This window comes from Chiloscyllium punctatum, chromosome 10 (assembly GCF_047496795.1).
Source record: "Chiloscyllium punctatum isolate Juve2018m chromosome 10, sChiPun1.3, whole genome shotgun sequence".
NCBI classification, from domain to species: Eukaryota; Metazoa; Chordata; class Chondrichthyes; order Orectolobiformes; family Hemiscylliidae; genus Chiloscyllium; species Chiloscyllium punctatum.
In genome coordinates, this window is record NC_092748.1 from 20,735,791 (window position 1) to 20,746,725 (window position 10,935).

Sequence of the window (10,935 nt, forward strand, 5' to 3'; positions counted from 1 at the left end):
TCTTTTCTTTTAAGTGGTAATGTTCATTTTCAGCTACTAATATTTGTGTGCTCATTCACAGTGGAAACCTGCTACCTAAGTTGTTCACTCGAGCACTTGGGTTTACAGCTACAATACTGTTAAACGAGCAGGGGTAAAATACAGCATCTTACAGCTTGGGCATCATTGACGCTGTACAATTGGAAGACTGTTCATTTTTGTTACATGAATCTGTCAAAAATATATTTTTAATTTAATATAAACAAAGTTAAATAAACTGTGAACCATGCTGTCTTGTTGACTTCCTCAAACCAGTTCACTAACTGGAAGCACGCAAACCTGTACATACATTGTGTTCAGAAATACCTGAATTAAAAAGGAGAGTCAACAGCAATGAAAGGGGCAGTGAAATGGAATCTCCAGTGTTAGAGGGGGAGTGGTTTGTGAGATCATTGCAAAGTGCAAAATATCCAAATGCAGGGCAGAACAACAGCCTATCAGCAATGTCGTGTTCTGCATCAGAGTCGATAAAGTGTGGCGCTGGAGAAGGCAAAGGTCAGGCAACATTTGAAGAGCAAGACAGTCCATGTTTTGGGTATAAGCCTTCTTCAGGACTGCATAAGCAATACCTCCCTGAACTCTGCTGTTAACCTTCATGTTAACTGTAAATAAGATGATGACATTAGACTATAAATAAAATCTAAATTTACTCCTGATGGGGCTTTGCCCTTAGTCTTTCTATCACTGCACCAATAATTGTTACTTGACAACATTGAGTCACATCTTTCTCAATTCTGATCACCTTCCTTGGCTAAGCGTAACAGCCTATGTGAACATATGGCTGGTCCAGGAATGTAGTCCGAATTCTCTGGGCGGGGTGGGGGGGTTGTTGGTGGTGGATAGTTTGGGAAGTGGAATGCAGACTTCAAAGGGTGTGCCAATCTCTCATCTCTTGGAAAGGCTCTCTCTGAGGGAATTTTTTTTGTTAGATATTACCTATTATATCCAAAGCCAAGCCCACCAGAACTGTCTTTCTTTCAGTTAATAGTGAATAGATCATGCTGTTTAATGTTTGTCTCATTGTGTAGTGAGAACATAGTTAGCAATCACCTGACACACAGGTGTAGACTGTATCATTCTATTGTAGTTGAGGAATCATCAAAGCAAAGGACTGCTAATTCTGAATATGTGTGGAAAAGGACCATTCTATCCATAGGATATCATCAGTCTTTCACAAAATTTGAAGGAAGAACAGTTGAGCTTCAGTCATAGCAAAGAAGATCACCTTTGACTAAAGCTGTTGGCCAAGATTTATCAGCCATATAGAATGATGCTCCATCCACAGCAGTGTCTGTTAGCTGAGAGAGATGACGGTGGGTGGGGGTGGTTATTTTTCACTAACATTGATGAGAGACACACCAGTGCAATGCATTACAAAATGAACTCTGAGGTTTGGACAACATTTCTGAACAAATATTTAAGAAATGGATGTGCAACTCGATGTATAACTGCGCATGGACTTGTGAGATTAGCTTCACAAAACCATAGCAATGTCATCATCCATAAGTGTTTTCATTCAGGAGGTTGAGAGCACAGTCGTTTTCCAACTTTGTTCTCTTTTTGAGTAGACATTTAATTGATGCTTCATTGCAAAACAGCAAACAACAGAATGCATACATATGGCAGTTTAATAACTTTCTGCGTGATTATAACATAAGGATCTCATATGTTCACAACCTCCTATCTGCAGACTGTTTGGGAGGAGGTATTCTGGGAAGCACTTTGTCATACACAGCAGGAGACAGCTGGTGTCATATTTTCTGGATGAACGATATAGAATGAATATTCTCTCAGTGATATCCACCCCATGATGTGCAGTTCCATTATCTACTCCTCTGAGAGTCAATGTATCATCCAGAACAAGAAGGAGGCTATTGGCTTCATTGTACTGATGCCAGCCCATATGGTCCCTCTTTTCTCCCCATGTGTTGTTCCACTTCGAATTGTTTCCAATATTTCCTTGAATGCTATCACTGAATCTCCTTCTGACAATGTCTATCATGTTACCTTTGGCTCTTTTCCCACTCACCTTGAATGTGTGTCATTGGAATACAAGAAACAAGAGTAGGAGGCAGCCATTCAGCCCCTCAAACCTGCTCCATCACTGATCATGACTGATCAATGCCATTTCCACACCTCCTTGAGTTATTCAGCCACTGACTAAGGATAAAACCCCTCCACATTTACACTGCCAAAAGTTCTCATGATTTTAAATATCTCAATTAAATCTTGACCCTTCTATGCTCCAAGGCAAACAACAACTCATTTCTCCAGTGTTTTCGTATGGAATCATATAGTTCTCATCAGTCCTGCCAAAAAATATACATTCCACTTTCTCGTCCATATATAGCATTCTAGCAAATTTACTGTACACCTCAGCATCTTTTCATAAAAGAACTTCATATAAAAAGTCTACAGCTGATAACTGCCTGTTGTTTCATAAAGATTTAACATAGATCCATTGCTTTTGTACTCTGTGTGTCTGTTGGCAAAGCCAAGAATTCTGTACCCTGCACATAATGTTAGCAGCCTTATCAACTTGTCCTGCCTCCTTCCAATAATTGTGTCTGGTCATATTAAGTTCCTGCACCCACCATACTTATTGAAGGAAATGAGTGGATCACATGCCAAAATTGTGCCTTATTATCACACACTGGGGAGTTGTAACCCAACACCCTTCCCCCATCCCTACAACTCTTGTTGTGCAGTCACGCACTTAGCAACCACTTCTGTTCTGAGCAGCATCGGGGGCTAAAAAGATTGCTAGAATCTGAGAATGGGTTGGGTTGTGCTATTTTATCATTTACATATCACAGCTTTAGATTACATCAAGGACATCCCAGATGAGCCCTTGCCATCATCGATTCCAATCTTTATGGTGCAGCAAGGTGGCTCAGTGATTAGCACTGTTGCCTCACAGTGTCAGGGACCAGGTTCGCTTCCAGCCTCAGGCGACTGTCTGTGTGAAGTTTGCACGTTCTCCCTGTGTCTGTGTGGGTTTCCTCCAGGTGCTCCATTTTCCTCCCACAATCTAAAAGATGTGCAGCTAAATGGTTTGACTAAATTGCCCTGTGGTGCAGGATTTGATGGGTTAGCCATGGTAAATGTAGGGTGACAGAGTGGGGGAGGATGGATGCTGTTCGGAGGGGTGGTGCAGACTCAATGGACTGAAAGGCTTTTATCCGTGCTGGGGGGAATCTATGATTCCATTACTGTGAGTTCCTGCAGGGCTGGCAACAGTTAAAGCCAGGAGAAAGTGAGGACTGCAGATGCTGGAGATCAGAGCTGAAAATGTGTTGCTGGAAAAGCGCAGCAGGTCAGGCAGCATCCAAGGAGCAGGAGGATTGACGTTTCGGGCCTAAGCCCTTTCCTGAAGAAGGGCTCATGCCCGAAACGTCGATTCTCCTGCTCCTTGGATGCTGCCTGACCTGCTGCGCTTTTCCAGCAACATATTTTCAACATTTTAAGCCAGCCTATATTCTCATCAAATGGAAGGGCATTTAAATGACACAATATGTCCACACTTCAGGCTTTGCTGTGGAAGGTGTAAATGAAGAGAAAAAGAGGAATGATCCTCTCTGGCCACAGGAGACAACTGGTTGGAAGGAAATTAGAGCAGATAGTTGCAGAGTTCATCACAAACGTTGTTGACCTGAGGACCTGGGTCTAGTGCTTGAAAATCATAGAATCCCCACAGTGTGGAAACAGGCCCTTCGGCCCAACAAGTCCATACCGACCCTCCAAAGAGGAGCCCACCCAGAGCCATTCCCTAGCCTATTATCCTATATTTACCTCTGACCAATGCACCTAACCTATACATCCCTGAACACTATGGGCAATTTAGCTCGGCCAATTCACCTAACCGGAGCAAACCCATGCAGACATGGGGAGAATGTGCAAACTCCACACAGCCAGTCACCCAAGGCTGGGATTGAACCTGGGTCCCTGGCATTGTGAGGCAGCAATGCTAACCACTGAGCCACCTATTCAATTATGTCACAAAGTGGTCAAGATCAGTCCTTGCTTCCCAAATGCCATCTCCCACAAACTGCGCCACCAGCATCACACACTGCCCCTCAGCAACCAAAAACCTCTGAACACTGCTACTTATACCTCACATGTAAACAGAAACATAGGACCCAAATTTAACCACAGTGGAGAAGTGGCAAAAATGGCATAAGTAACCCAACCACGCAAGCCCCATCCCAAACACAACACTCCCTGCAGGGATGGGAGTTGACCATATAAGTCATCAGCTGCCCCTCCTTATGTGGGACTTTGCCATCCCTGTCCCGTGAAACCCAGGAAAGATTAGACCAGTTAGAAGTAGGTCTGAACATTAATTTGGATAGCCAGGGTGAGGGAAAGGTACCCTTTTGAAAATGATCTTGGGACACCTTTATGGAGGTCAATGTAACCTTGAGGGAGTGGGGAGGTCAGATCGTCTGGGGAGTGGGTGTAGGCGATGCAATTGGCATTGTAAGGCATCCTTGGGTGATGTGCACCTTGAGTTTTTTGGGGGGATTATTAAGTATAGAGAATATCGAGTCCAGATAAACCCTTTGGAATAGTAAAATTGTCAGAGAAGTGTCAAACACATTGAGAAAAATTCTCCTGCCTTTGTGCACCGGACTTGGGAACAGGGCTTCACAAATGCACAGCCTAAAAGAGTCCATTTGGCCCATTATGTTTATGCTGGCCAATAAGAAGAGTGGTTCAACCACATCCAGCTCTTCAGGTTATGGCACTCGAAGTGGATTTGCATGCTTTTGTTTTAAACGTACCACTCTTTCCAGACAATACATTCCAGACAACCCAATATCTTTTTGATGAAAAAAATGTCTTCTCAAATCCCCTGAAATCCTTCAGTAAATGAATTTAAGTTCATGCCTCCTGACCTCCCTGACCTCTGTTCACTGTACCTACACCTCCCACCACCCCTCAGCCTCCTCTGAGACAGTGTAAACAGCTCCACTCTGTTCATGTGTAAAAATGTTTTAGTCTTGGCTGGGATAAATCTCTGCTTAATCATCTTCAGAATGGTATCGTGTAAGTGTCAGATATTGTGTGCTGTTACCCAACCTAGTGTCTTACCAACGTGGGGAGTTCAGGTGACCACAGAAACTGAACTCTGAAAAGCTAACAGTCAAAAAGGAAATAGCTGAGATCTCAGATGAGCTAAAAATTGACAGAAAGGGCTGGTTGCACTTAGTCAGTAGTTCACCAGAGAATGCATTCAAAGATACCAGAGAAGTAAAAATCCCTACAGTGCGAAAAGAGGCCATTCAGCCCACTTGAGTTTGTACCAACCTGCCAAGTGGCGTTCTACTCAGACCCCGTGCACCCTGTCCCCATAATCCCATATTTACCAGGGCTAATCCACCTAACCTGCACATAGAGTCATGGAGACTTACAACCTGCTAATGCTGCCCTGTTTGCACAATGTAAACTAGTCCCATTTGCCTGTATTTGGTCCCTGAACCTCCATATTTATGCCATCCATGTACCTGTCATAATGTTTCTTAAAATGACAAAACTGTACTTGCTTCCACCCCAACCTCTTCATCAATTCCTGATGAAGGGCTCCTGCCCGAAACGTCGATTTTCCTGCTCCCCGGATGCTGCCTGACCTGCTGTGCATTCCATCACCACTCTAATTTTGACTCTAATCTCCAGCATCTGCAGTCCTCACTTTCGCCCAACCTCTGGCAGTCCATTCCAGACAGGAGAAAGTGAGGACTGCAGATGCTGGAGATCAGAGCTGAAAAACGTGTTGCTGGAAAAGCCTGAAGAAGGGCATACGCCCGAAACGTCGATTCTCCTGCTCCTTGGATGCTGCCTGACCTGTTGCGCTTTTCCAGCAACACATTTTTCAGTCCATTTCAGACAGTCCACCCTCTGTGTGAAAACATTGCCCCATGGACCCTTTTGTATCTCTGTCGTCTCACCGTAAACCTCAAGTTTTAGCCTCCCTTACCATGGGAAAAGCTGTTGGCTATCTACCTTATCTGTGCCTCTCATGATTTATAGATATCTACAAGGTCGTCCCTCAGTCTCCTGTGCTCCAGAGAAAAATGTCCCACCCTATCCAAACTCTCCTTATAACCCAAAGTGTTCCAGTCCAGGTTGCATCCTAGTCAATCACTTCGGCACTCTTTCTAGTTTAATAATATCCTTTCTATAGTAGGGCAACCAGAACTGCCCACAGTACTCCAAATATGGCCTCAACAACATCTTATCCAATACTCAATGCTTTGATGAAAACAAGCATTCACCCCTCTGTCTATCTATGACTCCATTTTCAAGGAGCTATGAACCTGTACTCCTCAAACTCTGTGGTCTATAACACTTCCCAGGGCCCTACCATTGACTGTGAACGTCCTGTCCTGGTGTGCCTTACCAAAATGCAAGAGTCTGCATTTAACTAAATTAAACCCCAACTGCCATTCCTTAGCCCACTGGTCCAGTTGATCAAGATCTCACTGCATTCCAAGATACCCTTCTTCACTGTATCACTAATCCTGGTGTCGTTCGCAAACTTACTAACCACATCTCCTAAATTCTCATCAAAATTATTTATATAAATGACAAGTTACAGTGGACACAGTGCCAATTCCTGTGGCACACTACTGGACACAGGTCTCTAGTGTGAAAAACAACCCACCACCACCACCCTCCATCTTCAACCATTCAGCCAATTTTGTATCCAGTTGTCTAACTCTCCCTGGATCCCATGAGATTAAACCTTACTCAACAAACCACCATGTGTCAAAGGCCTTGCTAAAGTCCACATGATAACATCTACCGCACTACCCTCATCTACTTTCTTGGTCACTCCTTCAAAAAACTCATATTTGAGAGACATGACTTCCCATGAAGAAAGCCATGCTGACTATCCCAAATGTGTCCTTTCCTCTCCAAATGCCTGTTCATCCTGTCTCTCAGAACCCCTTCCAACAATTTACCTACCACAGACATTCGGCTAACTGGTCTGTAGTTCCCAGACATTTCGCTGCAGCCTTTCTTAAACAATGGCACAATGTTAGCCACCCTCCAATCTTCGGCACTTCAACTGTGCCTGTCAATGATACAAATATCTCTGCTGGGGCCCTGCAATTTCCTCCCTAGCCTTTCGCTACATCTTGGCTTACACTTCAACAGAGCCTAGGGATTTATCTACCTTAATGCGTTTTAAGACTTCCAGCACCTCCTCTTCTCTACTGTGGATATTCCTCAAGACAGCACTATTTATTTCCCTAAGTTTCTCAACGGTAAATACTGTTGAGAAATATTCAGTTAGGATCTCACCCATTTCTTGTTGTTCTGCACACAGATGACCTTGTTGATCTTTAGGAGGCCCTGTTCTCTCCCTTGTTACCCTTTCACCCTTCACGTACTTGTAGTATCTCTTCAGATTCTCCTTTACCGTATCTCATGTCCTCTTTTATTCTTTCTGATTTCTCTTTCAAGTGTACTCAGACACCCTCTATGCTCCACAAGGAATTCACTTACACATGTCGTATGCCTCCTTTTTTTCCAAGACCAAGGCCTCAATAATTCTAGTCATCCGGGGTTCCCTACACTTGCCAGCATTACCGTTCACTCGAACAGATCCATGCCTGTCCTGAATCCTCACTAACTCACTTTTGACAGCCTCCCACTTACCAAACTTTCCTTTGCCAAAGACCATCAAAATTGGCCTTGCCCAAATGTAAAATTTTAACTTGTGGGCTAGTCCACAAGCCTTTTCCACTGCTACTTTAAAACCAATGGAATTCTGGTCACTGGTTCCAAAGTATTCCCCTTCGCACTTCTGTCCCATGCCTTCTGCCTTGTTGCCCAAGATGAGGCCAAGTTTTGCCCCTTCTCTAGTAGGACCATCTACACACTGCACTTTTCCTGAACACATTTAACAAATTTCTCCCCACCCAAGCCCTTAACTCTATGACATTCCTAGTCTATGTTAGGAAAGTTAGAATCCCCTACCATTATAACACTACTTTTCTTGCAGTTACCTGTTATGTCCTTACATATTTGCTCCTCAACCTCCTGCTGACTATTGAGGGGCCTACAGTACAATGCTATCCAAGTGATCTCCCCTTTTTAATTTTCAGTTTAGATTAGATTACTTACAGTGTGGAAACAGGCCCTTCGGCCCAACAAGTCCACACCGCCCCGCCGAAGCGCAACCCACCCATACCCCTACATTTACCACTTACCTAACACGACAGGCAATTTAGCATGGCCAATTCACCTGACCTGCACATCTTTGGACTGTGGGGGGAAACCAGAGCACCCGAAGGAAACCCACGCAGACACGGGGAGAACGTGCAAACTCCACACAGACAGTCTCCTGAAGCAAGAATTGAACCCAGGTCTCTGGCGCTGTGAGGCAGCAGTGCAAACCACTGTGCCACCATGCCACCCCAGACTCCTGTTCTACCCATACAGACTCAGTGAAAAATGTCTTCTCTCAGTACTGCAGTGATGTGCTCCCTAATCAAAAATGCAACTCTCCCTCTTCTCTTGCCTCCCCTTCTATCCTTCCTATAGCATCTAAACCATGAAACATTGAGTGCCAACCCAGTTCCTCCCTCAGCCATGTTTCTGTAACAGCTATAATGTCCCAGTCCCAAGTATACAACCGTGCCCCAAGTTTATTTACCTACCTTGCCAGGCCTATTGCATTGAAATAAATACAGTTCAACCCAGACCTCCCTTGCTTCTTGCCATGCCTACCTGTCGAGTACTGAGATTACCAACATTGCCTTTACTATTTTATTGCTCCCATTAACCTCTGTACTATCCTCAATCTTCTGTTTTATCTCCCTATTGCTTTGGGTCCGTTCCCCCTGCCAATCCAGTTTAAACCCTCCTGATTGGCTCCAGCAAATCTCCCTGCCAGGATATTGGGCCTCCTCCAGTTCAGGTGTAACCCATCCCACTTATATAGGTCACCTCTACCCCAGAAAAGATCCCAATGATCCAAGAATCTAATCCCTGCCTCCTGCACCAGGTCCTGCAGTGTTGCATGGTGGCTCAGTGGTTAGCAGCGCCAGGGACCCGGGTTTGATTCTAGCCTCGGGCAACTGCCTGCATGGAATTGGCACATTCTCCTTGTGTCTGCGTGGGTTTCCTCCCACAGTCCAAGGATGTGCAGGTCAGGTGAATTGGCCATGCTAAATTGCCCGTAATGTTTCCTCCCACAGTCCAAGGATGTGTTGGTGAGGTGCATTAGTTGGGGGAAATGGAAAGTAACAGGGTGGCTTATTCTTCAGAGGGTTCGTGTGGACTTGGGCCGAAGGGCCTGAATCCACGCTGGAGGAATTCTAATTCTCCTCTCAAGCCATGCATTCATCTGCCAAATCCTCCTATTTCTATTTTCACTAACACATGGCACTGGAAGTAGTCCAGAAATCGCTACCCTTGAGGTCCTGTATTTTAGCCTTCTGCCTCACTCCCTATAATCACCCTTCAGGACCTCATCCCTTTTCCTCACTGTGTTGTTGGTACCAATATGTACCTCTGGCAGCTCACTCTCCCCCTTAAGCATCCTGGTCCATTCTTCCTTCGCTGCCGAAGGCATCTTCCCCTGCAACAGAAGGTGTTACGAATGTCCATTTACCCAAGCCCTCCTCAGTACCCAAAGGACCATACACGCCTTCCAGGTAAAGCAGCACTTTACCTGAATTTCTCACAATCTAGTCTACTGCCTTAGCTGCTCACAATGTGGTCTCGTCTACACTGGGGAAACGAAGCATAGACTGGACCATAGATTTGTGGAACACCTGTGTTCTGTTCGCAAAAAAGACCCTGAACTTCTAGTTGCCTACCACTTCAACATAGCACCCTGTTCCCTGGCCAACATCTTAGTCTCAGATTTTCTGCTGTGCTCCAGCTTGGGGACCCTGCAGCCTTCTGGATTCAATATTGAGTTCAATAACTTTAGGGCTTGAGCTCTCCCATGTCCTTACAGCAAACCCCACACATCAGGCTACGTTAACACGTAGTCTGCTACTACACACAACTCATTGTTAGCCACTAACAGTCTTCATTAAAGCTATTCATCCTCCTAACCAGATTGGTATACACTCCTTTGTCTGTCGAAATGTTCTCCTCACTCTTTGGCTCTATCCTCACCTATCATTTACTCCTTATCCCCACCCTATCTTCTGCATATAAACTGACATTTTCTGAGCTACCATCAGCTCTGAAGAAGGGTCACTTGAGCCAAAATGTTAATTTTGATTTCTTTCCATTGCCAGACCTGCTGAACATCTCCAACAATTTTCTGTTTTTGTTTCTTATCCTTATCTTGCTGTTAATCACCGTCCTCACCAAAGCCCACACTTAAATCTCCAGCAGCACTTCACCCACAAAGCAACCCTTCTCAAAATGGCCACTCCACCATAGCTCTTCCTGGGCAGTCATTGGTGACTGAGCCAACTCCTCCCAGAATGCTCCTCAAGTGACTTCTCTAGAGCCAACAAAATACTGCAGATGCTGGAATCCAAATTAGACAGGCAAGCAGCTGGAAAAACACAATAGGCCAGGCAGCATCAGGAGGCGGAAGAAGGGTAACACCTGAAACATCAACGTCTTCACCTCCTGATACTGCCTGGCCTGCTATGTTCATCCAGCTTCATGCCTGTCTACCTCGTCACTTCCCAGCAACACGCTCTGTTGGATGCTCTTGCACCATTTGCTAATACCAATTTTTCTGCAATACCATCCTCAGCCGTGGTGACTGGGCCGAATCCTCCCAGACTTCTCTTCCGTTACTTCTCAGTAGCACCCTCTTTGGGATGCACATCTCTGGACTCTAAGGTCCATCAGTCTTTCACACCATTTAATTATGACTGGAGGTGCCAGTGTTGGACTGGGGTGGACAAAGTT